The sequence below is a fragment of the Gymnodraco acuticeps genome, unplaced genomic scaffold (assembly GCF_902827175.1).
Source record: "Gymnodraco acuticeps unplaced genomic scaffold, fGymAcu1.1, whole genome shotgun sequence".
In the NCBI taxonomy this organism is placed as follows: Eukaryota; Metazoa; Chordata; class Actinopteri; order Perciformes; family Bathydraconidae; genus Gymnodraco; species Gymnodraco acuticeps.
In genome coordinates this window covers 541,146-561,345 of record NW_022989751.1, presented here as the reverse complement: position 1 = coordinate 561,345, position 20,200 = coordinate 541,146, and the positions used below count along the sequence as shown (strand labels likewise).

The 20,200-nt window shown below is 39.2% G+C and overlaps 1 long non-coding RNA gene across 1 annotated transcript; it reads left to right on the top strand.

Annotated features, from left to right (window-relative positions):
- Positions 1 to 15,541: 15,541 nt before the first annotated feature.
- Positions 15,542 to 17,010, top strand: LOC117542539. Its single transcript, XR_004568452.1, has 3 exons — positions 15,542 to 15,839; positions 16,307 to 16,379; positions 16,476 to 17,010. It is a non-coding gene; the product is annotated as an uncharacterized LOC117542539 (long non-coding RNA).
- Positions 17,011 to 20,200: the final 3,190 nt, after the last annotated feature.

Below are 20,200 nucleotides of genomic sequence, written 5' to 3'. Positions count from 1 at the left end.
TATCTTATCAGCAGAATATTGAATATAACCTTGACTATTACTGTGCACTTCATTTATTTGACAGCATTATTTAATGATACTATTTTATATATATATATATTTAATGATACTATTTTATATATACATTTATTCATATACACACACACTTATATGTACTCACACATGTATTTATTCATAAATATACACAGATGTATTCATTCATTTATACACACACAGCATTATTTAATGATACTGTTTTATATATACACACATTTATTCATTTATAAACATATAAACACACACTTATATGTACTCACACATGTATACACACAGATGTATTTCTACACTCTGGTACTTGTACCTTTACTCAAGTACAGTACAAGATCTTATCACTTCTTACACCTCTGGAAAGCACTTTTATGTAAAGGAATACATTTTTATAAATGTCCCAACATTTCATTTTTATATTTTACAAACGTTTATATGTTATTAATGTCAAATGTTATATGTTGTATTATATAACAAAATAGACATTAAATAAAATATTAAATAGATACCTTTACATCCTAAACAGAAGGTCAAAACGTTAATATGTTACATGACAAACAAAAAAACGAAACATTATATAGGCTATATACAGATGTTTGCTAATGTATCCCTCTTATATCAATCAGGAATTAATATTAAATGATGAATTAACATTACCTCAGCACTGCATAAGTGTGGTCGTCAGTCATATTGACAAAGAAGCACTATTATATTATTATAATTATAATTATAATTATGGGCGTTTAAAAGGACGGTATTTCGCTTGTCAGATTCATATTTGCCGAGAGGCGAAGTCACGCCCATCAATTTGTTTGTTGGAAAGACAGTCGTTGTGTGCTTATTGAGAGAAAATTGTTAGAAGAGATCATTATTCAAAGTGTTGTTACTTTAAAGTGTTGTTACTGACCTTTTTCTCTTTTATTTTCTTTACCTCACCTGTAACTGCTGAGACGTTGAGGAACATGCACACTGACCTGCTCTGGCAACCTGATTTCCACTGTACGTAATAGTATTTGGTTATGGTATATTATTTATATACATCAAAGGCACAATGCACCCCCCAGAGACACACATGTATTGAGTGTGATATTTTGCATAGGTCATGTGAAATCATCTTTACATACTAGAAAACTATAGGAGCGGCAACTTGTTTTGAAATTGAATTTTTAATATCCGATAATAAAGTTGATCTGTTTTCTTTATTCTTCTCTCTTCCCAGCTCCATCCATCACCATTCTCTGTTCCTGCAGGTCCTGCTTGCTAATCAATGCTCATATTCTTTACACAATTACAAATAAAGTCATTGTATTGTATGACATGAAGTTGTGCTTCATTCGGAGTCAATAATAAATTCATTCTGCCTTCAACTGCGCAATGATTGTGGACTGCACCGACATCCATGTAGCTACCCCCCCAGTAAGATGAACCAAGCAAAGAGGGTCCCCATCATGCCCAAGGACATCCAGCTGGCCCGTCGCATCCGCGGAGAGAGGGCTTAGACTGACCTGAGACCAGCACACCCAAACACAACAGCTCTTTTAAGAGCCACCTACATTTTCAAAGAGTTGCAATCCTACGTTATTATAATGATTAAACTGTTTCATGTATCACTTAGTTTACTGAACCGTGATGAATGAAAGAAATTAGTGAGGTAGTGGTTTACTGAAGTTACAAAGACATTAATATATGAGTAACAGGTCAGTGTAAACACAAGCTTCTGTCAATTATGGATCATTCAAACTATTTATATAAAAATATGTAATAAAGTTCTAAAACAAGTATTCGGTATATTCCTTGATAGCTTTTGGAGAAGGTTGTTTTTAAGTTTACTAAAATCTATCGTTTCAACTGTTTCACTTTATAAAAAGGGAACAGGTGAGTAGAGCATCATTGAGTTTCTTATTCTGTCAGTAAATTATCCAAATGAATGTTTTTCATTATTTTAGTCAACCCTAAACAAATTGATTGTACCTTTTAATGATGACCTTACATGGTCGGCAAAGTTAAATTAACTTCATAAAATCAAATCTGTTCTGAGAAAAAACTAATAAATGTTTAAAGATAGGAACTTGCCATCCCACTGAAAAACAGTCCGTAGAGATTTAAAGGCGTAGTTGTAGTTCAGTCCAACGTTTCATTTGGATTCATTTGACAACAGTCAACTATTTTCATAAAGAATATATATATTTTTCAAAGTCAACTTTATTGTCAATCTTACTCAGTTTGAGAGATCAAAAAGACGTTTAAATAAAATTATACAATTTGTTGTGGAAATAATTATCATAAGACGCCAATTAGTAACATACAGGACAAACCTCGATGTCTGTTTACCTTCTTTAAGGACACAGGCTGCTTAGCCAATAATGTTATTGTTCCCATTCTGTGACCGGTCAATACTGGGTCACAGATGGTCTGTGTTGTGGGTACACTGGGACACTTCCTTCTCTGTATTTGTGGACTCCAAGGTAAAATCTTCGAGGTCATAAGTGTCCGAGGCAAGTAGCTCTGTGTTCCCACACTGTTTAGGCTATCTCCTCAAATATGTTGTTTACTCTCTGCGAAACCAGTTAGATGGGCTGGCAAGAGAGAGGCTCCCCAGAATTGACGTGGCAACTCTACCGTGAAGTCAGAACCTCTGACTCTTGGACTTGTGATGTGAATCCTCCGGCCGTTAACTCCAAATAAACCATCATGTGTTTGACATCAAAGCTACTGCTCTTCCCGTGTCTCCTTCCTGAGTCGGTGACTCCCACTACATAGCTACACAGAAGTTTCCTCTACACAATTTACAGATATGTATACAAATATATATATATCCTATATACACCATCATGTATAATGATGGTGTATGATGTAGAAGGAAGTGTGGTAGATAACAAGTAAATATAGAGTTACATACAGATCCATGTTACAGCAAAAGATGGAATAACTAAGAAGCACGCAGTATAATAATAATTACATGCAACAATGAAATAACTGCTCAGCATCTCCACCACAATCCCAATCTGCTGTGTCCTGTTTTCCTCTCCTCTGCATAACACCCCATCACACATACGAAACACAACGCAGAGTCCGAGGGTGTTAAGAGTATGTTTATTGAAATGTCCTCCTCTCTACTGGCCAACACAGGGAGCATATGCTGGGTGTAGAATTGTTCCAGGAGGAGGAGATTTCCATGCCATGCAGGGTCTTTGGGGATGGGGATGATGATCGCCTCCTTCGTGGTCCACACAACAAAGTAGCAGAGACTCCGGTCTGTGATGTGCAGCTGCCCTTGGACCTGGTGCCAGTATAGGTGATTCTCCTTGAGAATATATGACCCACCCTCCTCACGGAGACAGAAGGATGGTAACTGGACTGCCTCCGCGATGGTCATGTTCCTCTGGCTGTGTGGACACTTCACCTCCAGCAGGGCAGATGGCTGCACAAGTCCATCGGGTGATGCTCCCAAAACACCCGACTCACTCACAAAGAGACCAGACTCGATTCGAACACTGTCACTTGATGCCTCCACAAAAGCCTTCACCCCTTCGGCCTCGTTTACAACCCCCCAGTTGACAGTTGGCGATGTCTCTGGCCAGTGGGTTGTATGTCTCCTCTCGCTGTTGGTAAAGTTGAGACACCGGCTGGACTACTTTGGAAGTGCCAGGCTTCCTCCACTGGCACTCAACATCTGTGGAGCTGATCTGCCACATGGAAAATATTGCCAATGCTGCAGCGTGGCTGCATTTGTACATCCCCTGTGCACAATCACAGACAGCGCTCTGCATCGCGCCATCGTCTCCCATGCAGATCTGTAAAAATAAAGTAAGTACCATTTGTTAGCATGCTATAATAGATTGAATGAGCAATAATACAAGGATGGTCCGGATCTGGGGGTGGGAGGGTTTATTTTTCCATAGTTTTGTCCTCTTGTCTGTTGTTATTGTTTGTTTTTTCTGTATTTTTTGTAATTTGTGTTGTATTGGTTGTGATTGTACATTGTATTTGTCTAAATGTGTATGAATACATTTTTGAAAAACATTTGATCAACAATAAAAAAGGATTTGGTCAGGATCTAGACTCAGTGTGTAGTTTATTAATTAATCAATGCTCTCTACATTAGGAAAACACATACCGGTGTACCAGAGGGAGTCACACACAGCTGTGCCTAGATAACCAAAATCCTTGAATCGACACACAGCAAATAAAGTCAAATGACACAACGAGAAAAAGGAGATCACACATACAGTATAGTCGATATAAAACTGGCCGCTTCAATCTGAAGAGCAACTAAAACAAAACACGGGAGTGTACCTTGTTCTTGTGAACACTAATGTTATCCACAGCATACACAGAGACCACGAAGTTCTTAAGGAGAAAACTAGTTGCTAAAACAAAACACGTTAGTGTACCTTGTTAGCTAATGTTAGCTAGCTGACATTAACGTTACACATTGCACTCATATTACTCACCGAAACCTTGTAAAGCCGGTCCCGCATGCTGGCTCTTACAGACCGACTAACTCCCCTTTCATATAGGTACAGCTCTCAACGTGCCCAGACTTGTAGTGATTTTCACCTCGTAAAATACTTTTATTCTCATTCTGAAAGAATGTGGTGAAATGTGCTAACGTGACGGCCATCTTTATGTTGGTGACGCGTATTGTGCGAGACGAGAGACCTGTAGTTCACTGAGCGGTTTCACACGAAAAAATGTGTAACTTCACAGTTTTACGACACATTTTTATTTTTTTGACTTGCAAAATGTTCTTTTAAATTGACAAACATCATATGTGTCATTCGTGGCACAATTCAAACGGGATCAAAAGATAACCTTTCTCTCTCCATTGACTTCAATGTATAATTTTCCGCTTCCGTGGTCCCATGGAGGCTTTCGGAAGGGGAGGGACTTCGCCTCTCTATATGGCTCTGGTTGGTATCATAGGCTGCTTCTCAGGTCGACTATTTTCATTTCCTCGCTCCTCGGTCCTCGGTCTCACCGGAAGTTGATTTGCCTGCGCCATCTTGAGTACCGTCCCATGGCTCTTATTTCTGCCGGAGGACCGAGGATCGAGGAGCGAGGAGCGATAATGGAGGAGCGATAATCGAGGAACCACCAGACCATCCTCCGATGAAATCCTCAGATACTCGCCCCGCCCCCTTACTGTGTATCGCTCACTGATTGGACGATGCAGTGCATGCACTGATCTCATGCTTCTTGACATGAGAGCCGTTTCCCAGCGGAGTGAAGAAAATACATGAACCTCACGGGAGTCACTCCTCAGTTTATACCGTGTTTTGTTTCAATTCCTGTTTCATTTAGTTACACATATGTGATATATCTGAACAACAAAGTGGTCAAAAATCATTTTATTCATTTGTTGGAAACATTTTCATGATCGCTTTTTTCGTTTTACATTTTCATTTATTGTCATTTCCATTCAGTCAGTCATTAAGTGCTATTAAAATGTTAATGTGCTACATATCCAAACAAACAAACAAAGTGTGCAATCCAATGAATGTTAATCTAACTGGGTTTTGATAGATAACATATCTCTTTTTCTTCTCTCAATTATTTTATTTATTTTGTGCACTTTAATCAATATTAATCAAACTATTGTTCGTTTATACATTTTAAGAATGGCGTTTATCTTTTTTGAGAATGAGTTCTTATTTTATTTTATTTATTGGGATCTACAACAGATGATACAAATGTTTGTGTCAGTAAATGTGTACTAACAGAGGCGGGGGTGTGTGTGGAAATAACGGGGACAGAGCTGGCTGCTGCCAGACGAACAGCTGTGCAGCGTCATCACAAACGGACGTCGCTTCACGTGACGCTCCGGAGGAAAGGACGTCCCATTGCTCTTAAAACTCATTTCCCTGCTTCTCGTGGTTTCCTTCCGTCCCTCCATGCTTCCCTGGTGGGAGGGACTAAACGCAGGGAAACGACGCAAGTGAGGGAAGCAAGGATTTCATTTAATCGACCTGAGAAGCAGCCAAAGACTGTGGTTGGTATCCAGTTTATTGGTGGTTATACCGCCACCTTCTGTTCTGGAGTGGGAATCAGATATACCCTAATCCCTTTGTCTCAGTTTATCTCAACATGAATGAATCTAATAAATGTGAAGTTGTTGCGATTCATGCAAACCAATACCCAATACCATATAAATAACCCAGAATGAGTTAAACATTTCATAACCAATTGGTTGAGTAGACAAAAATATTTTGACCCAGCACCTGGGTTGCACAAAAATAACCCAATACCATATTAATAACCCAGAATGGGTTAAACATTTCATAACCCCATGGTTGGGTAGATGAAATAACCCACTCTTTTTTAGAGTGTTGAAAGAGAATCCTTCAGCTCACAGAAACATGACGGTTCTGTTTAAGGGTCAGTCTTTGTGTTAAGTGCTTTTTCCCACATGCTTTTTCTCCTGGCGCTCAGTCTAAATATAGGATACAACCTTTGCATAGGCCTTTTCCTTAGGCCTGCATGCAGTCTGAAGAATCATTTGGAAGCACACAAGAAAAAGTGTAGTCATATAAACACACTTGCACAGAGGTACACCATCAACTGTTGACCTGCAGTGTGATTAGTGCAGTGGTTCTCAAAGTGGGGGGCACAGAGGCATGACAGGGGGGCGCGAGAGACCAGGAGGAAAAATGGTTATTAAAAAAATAAAACATATTTGGAAAAATTATTGATTAGAAAATAATATGATACAGTACAGTACTATTACGTCTGGGTCTCTGTGTTTCATTAAAGCTCGGCTCTGTGTGTGTGTGGAACGAGCCATTTTGTGTGCGTGCGCAAGCAAGAGAGAGAGAGCACACCGGTACCGGAGATCGTTGTTGTTAGCTTCTGGTGCTAGCGAGCTACGCTAACGGATATAAGGAGTTTTTTCAACAACAAGGTGGAGGAGAGCCCTCAGTGAGCTAAAGGACTCTCTCAGTGTTATCTCAGTGGGTCTCAAACGTTTTGGTCACCATTAATGTAAACAATTATTTCCGAGGCACACATTTATATGATCATTATAGTTATATAAAAAAGGAGAATAAATGAAAACAGGTATGAAATACTATATGACATTAAAAAAAAGAATAAAGTTTAAAAGGGAGTGATTTGTAAAATATCCATAAAGAAAAAGTAAATCTGTTTACAGTTCTGTTTCAAATGGGTGTTGAGAGATGTATCCATATCTATGAAGGGCCGTGTAGGCCAACATTCAAACTCACCTCGCACACACACTACTGAAAACATCTCGCCTTGCACACACACTACTGAAATACTCTCACATTCACTACTGAACACCTCACACACACACTACTGAAAACATCTGGCCTTGCACACACACTACTGAAATACTCTCACATTCTCTACTGAACACCTCACACACACACACTACTGAAAACATCTGGCCTTGCACACATACTACTGAAATACTCTCACATTCACTACTGAACAACTCACACACACGCTACTGAAAATGAACGTCATACACACACTATTGAAATCCTCTCACATTCATTACTGAACACCTCACACACACACACTACTGAAAATTAACCTCACACACACACACTCCTGAAAAACATTTTACTGAAAGGTTCTCAGTAGGGAATGTGCATGTGTTTCACCTATGTGTGTGTGAGGGGATTCTTGCTGTAACGGAAGTCATTCTAATGTAACGGAAGTCATTCTAATGTAACGGAAGTCATCTGCTAGTGGTCTCTTTGCTAGCCCCGTTAGCTTCATTAGCTCCAGGCTGCTACTCGGACGTGTTTGTTGTGTTGATGCCTGGTGGAGTATTCTTCATTGAAATATCGCACTTATCTTATGGCTCTGCAGTTCAAACAGACCGTCCATGAATGCAGTTTATTCGGTAAGTGAAATTCAAGCACTTTATTTCTTACTTGTCTTTTTATTCAGCTAACAAGCGAGACGAAGCTACATCTGTGCTAACGATGCTATCCGTAGCATACAAGTTAAAACATAATGGAGAAGTGTAAAACATTAAGAAGGATTATACTGTAAAACACAAGGCTTCTCGGTGAGGTTGGTAAAATAAGGTCATGCTTGTACATTAGTTAGTTTGCTAGTTAGGTAACTGTATGCATTGTTATTGTTAATTTAAAATAGCTATGCTCGACGATGCAGACAGCTAGCGTCACATTAGTGTTGAAGAGCAGAGTACGGTATGAGATTAACCCATAGATTAACCTCACTATAAGATCTGTGTATCTGAAAAATATGAATCTCACATTTCCAGTTGGTTCCAGAAATAACGTTGACGTAGATATTGCAATATGGTTTGTTGAGCTGGAGTTAATTGTTGAAGCTTACTGGTTAACGTTCATCATATTAAACGAACGAACCCAAACGTTGTTGTTTTTAATAATATTATTACCAATACTTACTTAGCATTTTATTATCATAACACTGGAGAAACCGATTTATTGTGGCAGCAGAACGTGAACATGTAACTTAATGCCTGCATTTGAGGACGAAAAATAGCTCAGTCAATGCTTTAGGGACAAGGAAATGATTTGTTTAAATATTAGATATGACGTTATGTGTGCTTCTGTGACAATGAAGCTTATTCATTGCATTACATTTGTTGAAGATGTTTGTCTTTTACCCTTACGTGTGTGTGGGCTTTGATATCCAGCACTTTTTTTTAAGGATAACAAAAAGATTATCAAATGACATTTGCATGTAAAAAAAAGTCTGTGACCAACACATTGTTACTTTACATATACATCTGTTTGTTTAAAGTTTCCAGGTGATGCAGACAGACCAGAGGATGCTGACCACGAGAGACAGACCTATTCCTAACATCAGTGAACTTCAGCATGGACTCAAAGGTACAAAGACTCCTTTCATACTGTACAAAGAATCGAGAAACGTTCTGGTTTAAATAGATAAAGTAACAACTATAATCAGCTTTCACATTTCAATGTATTTAAGGCAATTATTATTTTACATTGTGAGAATTGCTACCATTTGTCTCTACATATTGTCTGTAAAAGACGAGGTAAAAGTGGTTCTTGCAGTGAGACAACCGAGCAGTTGAATATTATTTAATAAGATATTTTAATGTTGATTAACTGCAGACTGTTCATTCATAATCTGATTATCTTTGTAGTACAAAGTGATGAATTAAAAAAACACATTAAAATAAAAAATAAAATACATTATTTCTACAGCCGCTAAATAAACAAACCTTTCATAAATAAAACACTTGCTCTGCAATAATGTCATGTTTCTTGTCATTTCTGTTAGGAAAGGACACAACTGCCTCACCGTTTTCTCAGAGGGGCAAGAAGAAAATGAAAAGCTGATTTCAGATTAAAGACCAATACAGGACATTCACTAAGAAACTACACTTTTAATGTGAACACAAAGTCAAACAGGACCATCATTTGTTTGTGACAGCTGAGCCCAGTATGTGCTCACAGATGCAGTTAGGGGGTTTCTTCATCAGGCCTGGGCCTCCTCCCAGAGAAAGACCTCTCCACCTCAGTCCTCTCCAGCCAAACCCACAGACAGGACATCCGTCATGCTGAGGTTTCTCCCAAAGTCTCTGCACGCTGTCTCAATTGATCCACACTGTGAATATGAGGGGGAAATGTGTGTCATAAATGCTTTAGACAATAAGAAATATGAAGTTAACTGTAAGGAATGGCTCATTCTTTTTTAAATAGACAAAACTATTACTGTATTTCAATATCTCATGTCTGAAAGTTTAATTTAAAAGAAGAAGAGGCCCCAAAAATAAAGATTGGTATATCAATAAATGTAGTTGATTTTGTCTTTTTAATTGTTTAAAGTAGATAGAACTGGTACTTAAGAGTTTGAATACAGTCTGGTTGCGGAGGAGGCACACAGGTAAGAGCATATAGCTACCATCACATGTAACTAAGCTTGACTTGAATTTATTAAAATTAAGTAACAGCAACAAATCAATAACAAATCATGCAAAAATGTGAATCTTTGCTGGATCCACTGTTGAATTTACCACATATTGTACGTTTTAGAAACCTTAAGGCATTTATAGATTTGTATGCAAGTAACATCCCAAAACTCAATACCTTAGATTATTATTGAAAGTTTTGCTGACTCACTTTGGGGTCCTTTTTATTTTAGCATCGTTTTTCATGAGACAGTCAATTTAAATATTTGTACTATGCCATATTCACATTCATTTGTAACACACACGTAAGGGTAAAAGACAAACAACTTCAACAAATGTAATGCAATGAATACGCTTCATTGTCACAGAAGCACACATAACGTCATATCTAATATTTAAACAAATCATTTCCTTGTCCCTAAAGCATTGACTGAGCTATTTTTCGTCCTCAAATGCAGGCATTAAGTTACATGTTCACGTTCTGCTGCCACAATAAATCGGTTTCTCCAGTGTAATGATAATAAAATGCTAAGTAAGTATTGGTAATAATATTATTAAAAACAACAACGTTTGGGTTCGTTCGTTTAATATGATGAACGTTAACCAGTAAGCTTCAACAATCAACTCCAGCTCAACAACCCATATTGCAATATCTACGTCAACGTTATTTCTGGAACCAACTGGAAATGTGAGATTCATATTTTTCAGATACACAGATCTTATAGTGAGGTTAATCTATGGGTTAATCGCATACTCTGCTCTTCAACACTAATGTGACGCTAGCTGTCTGCATCGTCGAGCATAGCTATTTTAAATTAACAATAACAATGCATACAGTTACCTAACTAGCAAACTAACTAATGTACAAGCATGACCTTATTTTACCAACCTCACCGAGAATCCTTATGTTTTACAGTATAATCCTTCTTAATGTTTTACACTTCTCCATTATGTTTTAACTTGTATGCTACGGATAGCATCGTTAGCACAGATGTAGCTTCGTCTCGCTTGTTAGCTGAATAAAAAGACAAGTAAGAAATAAAGTGCTTGAATTTCACTTACCGAATAAACTGCATTCATAGACGGTCTGTTTGAACTGCAGAGCCATAAGATAAGTGCGATATTTCAATGAAGAATACTCCACCAGGCATCAACACAAAAAACACATCCGAGTAGCAGCCTGGAGCTAATGAAGCTAACGGGGCTAGCAAAGAGACCACTAGCAGATGACTTCCGTTACATTAGAATGACTTCCGTTACAGCAAGAATGACTTCCGTTACAGCAAGAATCCCCTCACACACACATAGGTGAAACACATGCACATTCCCTACTGAGAACCTTTCAGTAAAATGTTTTTCAGGAGTGTGTGTGTGAGGTTAATTTTCAGTATTGTGTGTGTGAGGTGTTCAGTAGTGAATGTGAGAGGATTTCAGTAGTGTGTGTGCAAGGCCAGATGTTTTCAGTAGTGTATGTGTGAGGCTTAATTTTCAGTAGTGTGTGTGAGGTGTTCAGTAGTGAATGTGAGAGGATTTCAATAGTGTGTGTGTGAGGCTTAATTTTCAGTAGTGTGTGTGTGAGGTGTTCAGTAGTGAATGTGAGAGTATTTCAGTAGTGTGTGTGCAAGGCCAGATGTGTTCAGTAGTGTGTGTGTGAGGTGTTCAGTAGTGAATGTGAGAGTATTTCAGTAGTGTGTGTGCAAGGCCAGATGTTTTCAGTAGTGTGTGTGTGAGGTGAGTTTGAATTTTGGCCTACACGGCCCCTCATACATATCTCTTCATTTTGCTCTCAAAGTGCACCAGATTGATGCTTTTAACTTCAATATTTAAAAATGTTCCCGGCGGAGCTTGCCCCCGGACCCCCCTATGTGAGGTCCACACACCACCTATAAAAATAGCACTTTACCCCTGCTTATATGCCGTGAGCTGATATCGAGCCTTCGTTGTAACAGTCGCGGGTACATTGTGTATATGCTTGGGGATTGTTGCAGTGGAACATTCCACTGTAACGACCGGTACATTAATGGGAAACCCTAAATGTTTGAGCACCCTCTATGAAACGTCAAGCTACTCCACCGCACCCCCAAAATAAATCTCTGGCGCCGCCACTGAGCCTGACTATTTGTGTTGGGGGGGCCCGACTTTTTTTTTCCTCCAAAGGGGGGGCCTGACAGAAAAAGTTTGAGAACCACTGGATTAGTGCAATCAGAAAGGCAGACAGCCTCCTGGAAAAAGAGGGGTATAATTTCAGTCAGTGGACAACGTGTTGTCAGGTTCAGGTGCACACAATCACACACAAGTATTAAAGTGGAACAGGTTAACAACCTGCCTCCATACATCAGGTTATCAGAATATCTTTCCCTGACCTCAAGGAGCAATTCTATTTTTTCTTTTCAGTTCAAGAAAATCTAAATCTGCCAATTTGAACCAGAAACACACAACTACATGCAACCAATAACACACATTCACAGTCATGCTTCTATAGATACAACCAAGTGTGCACCCACACACTTGAAGCATGTTCTTCTCCAACATGTTAACAGAAATCAAACACACACACACACACGCACGACTGTATGTAGGGTCCATTATGGGACTACCCCAGGGAAGTAAACTGCTGAAATATTTACAGCAGAGTGTCGGTGTATTTAGGTCCATATATGTTTATCTCTATGAATGTCTCTACACCGCAGAGAACCCTCTGTGGGATATTTCTTCAACCTGTTAAGCCCTGGCCCTGTTTTTCAGGTCTCAGGCTCGAAAATGACATTCCCAGAACAAATGACATCCCTAAGCGTCCAGGAGTGACGCTTGGTCAGGGTCCCGTGCAGGGCCGTCGCTTGTGGACAGGCAAGGCAGGCAACTGTTTGGGGCCCCAGACCAGTAAGGGGCCCCGAGCGGTGACACATCTTTAAAACGACATCAGTGGTGGGTTTTTTTTAATGCAAAATTCAGAACAACAAATTATACAAAAAATACAATCATACATTGCCATACGCCTTCATCAAATTCAGTTCATCATGAATTTGAGTGAGTGGGGCAATGCGCAACGTTTGCAATGACATACAGTATAGACCTCCCTAATGGGGCTCCACCTTATCCAGGCTCACTCCGGTCAGTGTCGCAAATCACGTGCATGATTGTTTACAAAATAATCCTGATGACAAGGAAAGGCACTGAAAAATGAAGAGACATTTTCTTTCTGGAAGCGAAAAAAGGAAGAAGAAAAAATATGAAGATGAGAGAAAAAAACAGTGGTAAGTAAGTTGTGTAGATAACGATGAAATACTAAATAACTAAATGTTGCTAGTCTAACCCTGGTCTAACCTTAACTGTGAGATAGAGAAACTTGAATTACGTAACTTCCACTAGAATCAAATTATTTATTTTGTTTACTTTGACGTTTAACATAACATGAGTTAACCTAGCAGAACAGTATCTGCTCTGCTGATCGTGACATTACCGAGTCAAGTGTGCGCTTGTGATGTGTCGGTCGCGAACGACGAGAGCCGGCTCGCACCCGCGAATGAGACGTTTTTGTTTTTTGTTTGTTAAGTAATACAGTACAAGACAGAATGATGATGATGATCTCCGTGCTACAGCTGCTCCGTGCATGCATGCAGTGACACGTAATATCCAAGGATTAGAGACTGTTGGATGCTGCTGTTTTGAGTATTGCAATATATTTATTTCACTACGTTATTTATTTATGATTATCCTTAGGCTCAGCAAATATTTGATGTCAGCTGCTGCTGTCTTTTTTTCTATAGTTAATAGTTACTGAAATAGAACCCTGCTGTTTTGTCAGGGCCTTTTCTTTAAATATAATTTTAAAATGTCCATACATGTAGCCCCCTTTTTTTTTTAAATGTCTATGCTTAAGTTGTTATACTTGTGTTCAAGCCCGCCTTAACCTGCCATCAGCCCTGGGGCTGATAGTTTGTGTAGGCCCCCTATTTAAACAACAAATCAAAGTCATTTATAGCCTCGGCAGGCTCTGTGATCGCACTTCTCCACTCTGCTCTACGCGCGCATGGTCCTCTCCTCCAGATGAGTGACGTATCGGGCCTCCCTCATGTATCTGTCCGGTTGCCGTTGGCTCCCCTCCACGTAGCAAGTCCTCGTCGTTCTCCCATCTCCTCCAACGGATAATGTCCCTCCTGTCTGTTTTTCCTCTCCCGCTACTCCAGCTATACTCCATCGCTATCAGAACCAGGCGGCCTACTTGGCTCCAAGGCCCCGCGGCCGACACCGCTGCCGCTCGGTACAGAACTCATCTGTCCTTCCTCCTCATCCTGGCCTACAGGTTTAAAATAACCTGTAAGCTTTGGCATGTTTTGTAATAGCTGCTTGTCTCGAAACTCCTTTTCCCTCAACAATTTCCTTTTCCGAGCGCCACTCTCAAACGTTTTCTTCTCCGACATTTTCTCCTAAACAACCTTCATCTGTCACTCAATCACTCGCAATTTGAATAAGTCACATGTGAAACATATTCTCATTCTGATTGGCTGTTAAGTGGTGCCCACTGACTGTTTCGGAGTCATCATTTTTGAGAAAGATCTCTGGAATCCATCGATCTGATTGATTAGCGGAGCAAATGATCAAAATAGTATGGAGGGAAGATATTTGCGTTTGGATTACTGGTCTGAGGGAAGCTCACGAGTGTGTGTGTGTGTGTGTGTGTGTGTGTGTGGATATGTGTGTGTGTTTGTGTAATTTTGCGTTTGTGTGTATTGTGTTTGTTTCCCGGGGAAAACACTCACGAGAAACACCGGCTGTTGTTATGCCTGCTGTGACGTCAAGTTACTCCGTTCTCTGCTTGTATTTATGCCGTTACAAGCTTCAAAGTTGTATTTATCATCTGAATTTGCCGAAACAAGTTTAATATTCTGAAAGCCAAGACTTTGTTTAATTGAAATCAGATGAAAACAAACTGTAACGGACCCTGCCGTGTTATCTATGATTACTATACGCCTTACATTCATAATTTCAGCCGGAGGGAGGGGGGGCGGCGCTGTGGAAGTGCAGGGTGGCGAGTGAGAGCTGTCATCTTCCCTTTACAAGCTTCAAACATGTATTTATTGTGTGATTTTGGAAATAAAAGTTTCATATTCTGAAAGCCAAGACTTTGTTTATTTAAAAATTTTAAAAAACACCCGGAAAAAATATATGTATATATTTGAATATTTTTTTTTATTGGCTCATGATAGGCCACCGATCTCCGTAGGCCCCTGGGCTTCAGCCCAGGTCAGCCCGTGTATTAAGGCGGCCCTGCTTGTGTTGCTATCTGCTTTGTGTAGCGTGGTTCTACAAGCAAGTCAGTGCATTCACTGGGTGATATCAGAGAGTTACAAGGGTCTGTAAATGCAATGAAAACATTTGGCCACAGCAAATCATTTATATTAAACATGTAATTTTTACTTTTGAATACTTCAGTACAAAGGATGTATTGAATAATTTAAGTGATATATGTATACAAATATATATATATAAATCATTCATTAGTCAAAACAAGGCTACATTTGATTTAATTATAAAAGGTATAATATGTGGTAAACTGAAGAGCCGTTTGGGAGCCGAAAGAGCCGGCTCTTCTTGGTGAGCCGAGCCAAATAATCCGGCTCACCAAGAAGAGCCGGAATTCCCATCACTAGAGTTCGCAGCCGGGTCGGTACAACGCCGTTGACCTATTAGCTTAGCTAGCTGGCTGAAAGAACGTAGAAGCTAGAAATTACAGTTGCCGTTGACGTGTTAGCTTAGCTAGTCGGCTGAAAGAACGTAAACACTAGTAATTACAGTATTAACACGTCTTCATTAATCTTTTTGGCATTGTTACTGAAATAAACATGGTCTCTGCCATTTCTACATTAACCCGTTGTTTAATGGGACACCAGTAATGGAGTAATTTGGAGGGGTAAATCAGCTAACTTTTTCTGTAGGCTAGTTAACTGATGTGTCCGACTGAGCTAACTGTCAAGCTATGAATGTTAAATTATACATTTAGATGCAAGACATTTGGACAAGTGTACTCTAAATAACTTGTTAAGTTAATGTGCTATGTGTTGAGTGTATTTTATTGTATTTTACTTCTCTGTAGTGTAGGCTACTCCTAGTGGTTTTATGATGATATTGAAAACTGTATATTTCAACCTTTGTAGCCATAGTGCAGGCTCCAGCACAATCCTCTGTATTGGAACCATGTTCACTTACATTGTCCCTTTCAAATGAAATGGAAATAGTAAACAATGAAGAATAGTGGAAGCTATCCCCAAGAACAACATTCGAAAGCTGAATATGAGGCATTTTAATTATATAAAGTGAAAGCATTTTGAATTGTTAACATGTAACTGTTATAAGTTTCACTTTATAATCTATCCTCAGGATCCTTTCTTAAGTTTCTGGCACCAGCAGTAGCAACGGAAAAGGATAAGGTACCCTCCAAATGCTGATGATGGTAAGTTAAGTATTCCACTTTTAATTGATTATACTGTGCATCGCACTCCAGAGATTCCTTGTAACATGATATTCCCTGTTTCTTTTTTGGTCATAGCAGTTCAGTCAACATCTACCTCCAGTGGGGCGTCAATATCTACCTTGAGTGGGGCATCAACATCTACCTCCAGTGGGGCGTCAATATCTACCTTGAGTGGGGCATCAACATCTGCCTCCAGTGGGGTGTCAACATCTGCCTCCAGTGGGGCATCTACATCTGCCTCCAGTGGGACAGCAACATCTTCTCATCATGAAGATGACAAAGATGAAACTTTTGAAATATCTTTGTTTGGATGTGACGATCGCTTTTTTCAATTACTCCTTTATGGTTCAAGTTAGAACATGCATTACTGTATGTAAATGAGGTTCCTAACAAGCACAGTGCAAACACTTGAGTATGTACTGTGTGTAAACCCAAATGCTGAATATGGACTCATTTATTAGCATGTTCGCATCTGAGTGCACTTCTGAATGAGAGGCAACAAAACAAATTAAACGGTAGAGGGAAAACCCACTCACCAATAACTGATGTGACTCATTCTGTTTTAGACAAGACAAAGAGCTACCTGTGAAGAGAAACACTCAACGGTAATGATGACAAAGACATTGAGCTTTGTTTTGATTGCCCTAGAAGGAATCGTCATACATTACATGTCACTTGTTAGACGCTTTTATCCAAAGCGACTTACATACTCAATACTGTGGGCAATCCCCACAGGAGCAATTTGGGGTGAAGTGTCTTGCCCAGGGACACAATGACATGCTGCCTGCAGTGGGGTTTGAACCTGTGACCCCCTGATCCCAACGCACAACCCACTGCACCACACGCCTCCCTGTCATAGTGACGAGGAAGGGAGGAACGGTAACAGGAAAGGCAACTTCCACCTGTCACAATGGTGGACAAAAGTCTGTATGTAAGAAAATGGGAAAAGGTGCAAATATGAATAATTGCATCTATGACAACAGTAGCAATGAGGCGCAGATCCAACATTTAAACAAAAATCAGGTTAACAGGATGGAGTATAAAGGTTAAAGGTAGGAATCAGCCAAGAGAGGTTGCGTAAGTACAACATACGCAATCAGCCAAATCAAGGAGTTGATTATTGATTCTTGAAGTAAGAACGTGAAGACGCACTCTGGTCTTAATCAGTGGAGCAAGTGAAGAGTTTCCGTTTGTGGGAATCAGCATCACAATCAACAATCAACCTGACATCAAACATCTGCTGAAAAAGACCCAGAAAACACATAATTATTCAAGGTTACTTAAAAAGAAAAATATTGAATGCCCTTGATATTGAAATACTTTATGATTATTTTTTAAATATTACATCACTTCCACACTGATTAATGAGGCATCCCTTTTATTGTTTTAATTAAGCTACAGTAATTGTCTATCCTCATCTGTCATGCAACAACACGATCCAAACACAGGTTCAAGTGTTCACTTCGCTGCATGCACTGTTTAATTAAGTAGCTAATTTCAGTGTTTATATTTTTCTCAGAGATGCATGTCTGAATCAATCTGCTGTCAGCACAAGCGCCATGATGTTGGAAGTGTTGTTGGAGGAGGGGATGATGAGGAAGATTAAGATGTCCATCTGTTGCAGAGCAGTCAGCTCAGATTAGCGTGCTGATTTGGTATGATGCTTGTGCGAAAATGATTGCAAATGGAGTTAAGGAAATGTAACCCATATAAAATAGCAGCACTCAGTGTGATAAATGTTAATCAGGCAACAGCAGAATTCAGCAGGGAGAAGCTGAGTCCGTGTGGTGTTTACTGACCGTTTAACCCTGACCAACTGAATACAAAACTGAATAACACGAGTGACCGAGCAAATGAATCAATGAACGATTCACTGAATGAGTGAGTTAACCTGTTGACCCAGGAGGTGTATTGATTTTTAAAAAAGGACATTAAATAAAGTATTGATAACTTTGATTATCCTCAAAAGCAAAGTCAGATTCTAAATCTAAAAAACAGGAGATCACCAGCTAGAGGAATTCTACATTCACACGAAACTGTATACACATACACTATATAGACAAAAGTATTGGGACACGGATTGAAGGATGAAGTAGGAAATTACATAGTGGAGGAAGAGTGATGGAGAAACAGCTGGAAGGACTAGATGAGGTCTTTCTGTTTAAAGGATATTACAACATTCTGGGAAATATGCTTATTCACTTCCTGGAGTTCAGTGACAGCTTCGCCCAAAGACTCTTTCCAACAGTGACAAAATACACCATCCAGCATCTCTTAAACTCACTGATGTTTTATCTCCTTTGGCCCGTCTTTCAGCCCGTTACTATGACAGGGCAGGAAGTGGAGCAGGACACTCACTTATAATATTTAGTTAAAAATATTTGACAATAAACTCACCTTTCAGACTAATGCAAAATAAATCAAAAGAAAGTCAAATGAGCGGCTCACTCCTCTGGAAATGGAGTGCTTCAATGCCAAAAACACCCTGACCATGATCTACAAGTCGCTCACTAAGAGTATTCTCACATTTAACTAGTAATATGATTACTTTATGAGTAATATCTCATTTGTACGCCTTTGGGCAGTTCAATGCTATCTCAGCAATGCTTGAGGAATCTTCCCCACATTTAGCTCAAATATCCACTTGGACTCAAGTTTAACCTGATTTAATTTAAGGTTCATAGGACAAGGTCAATGTGTCCGCACAAAACATGTTGTGGGCCATAACTTAAGCACTCTTATGCTAATTACAATTTCCCACAAATGTGTTTTAGGATGAAATGAAGAAGCAATTACATTGGTGGAGGCATACAGGCAGTTCATGTGTGTATTCATTTTTTAGTAATACTTATTATTGGACGAAAGTAATGTTTTTTCTTAAATGTGCACATTGTTTAAGAATTACCCTTAACTTTATCTGAAACTAATATGAAAGTTGCAGATTCCTAATACCTGGATATCTTCCAAAGTTACAATCTGTTTCAGTATCACAATTCCCAGGACTGTCTTTCCTATTGTAACATATATGAATATTCACCAACCTGTATCTGACTTGAACTTCCAGTCTCATACATGTTTTACATAACTACTTGCAAATTCCCTTATCCATAGCTTTCGTACTAATATCTGTGATAACTCCATCCCTCCTGCAGCGCTGAATTCAGATCTCAGATCTCCCAAACCGTCCATCTAATTTCTCATCCATTAATCTGGATCCTCAGTGCTCACCATATTCTATTAGCTTTTATGATCCAAATACTTCTTCTCGCCTTGATTTCTAAGCTTTATCCTGACCTTTCTCACAATCTCACCAAAATAAATCCCTCTATTCATTCCATCTTAACAATATCCCACTCATCCTTTCATTCGCTAGCTAGCCCCTAACTTTACTGTAGAAAAGTTGTACTTAAACAATGAAATTAGGAAATCTCGAGCGATTAGTATCACTATAAAAACAAGTGGTACTATTCCAAGGTAGTAACTTTATAAGTTTGGCTCCAAAGACAAATCTGCTCTTCTGCTAAAAAACAGTTTTAAGTCAAGATGTCCTGCAGGGCTGCTACTGTACAGACTGCTCCATCTTTGAAGACTCATCCAATGAAAAGGCTCCATTAATGCCTGTATGACAACTGCTAAACAAGCAGTTTTTGATCTGAATAGAAATGCACGTTTCGAAACCAATTTAAAGCAAGACAATTTTGGGCACAAAGACCAAAGCAGCTGCATCAAAGAAGACCTGGTAATTCAAACCTTTAGGTATACAAGATTCAGTCCAAATTCAGCAGTAATAAGCTCAAATG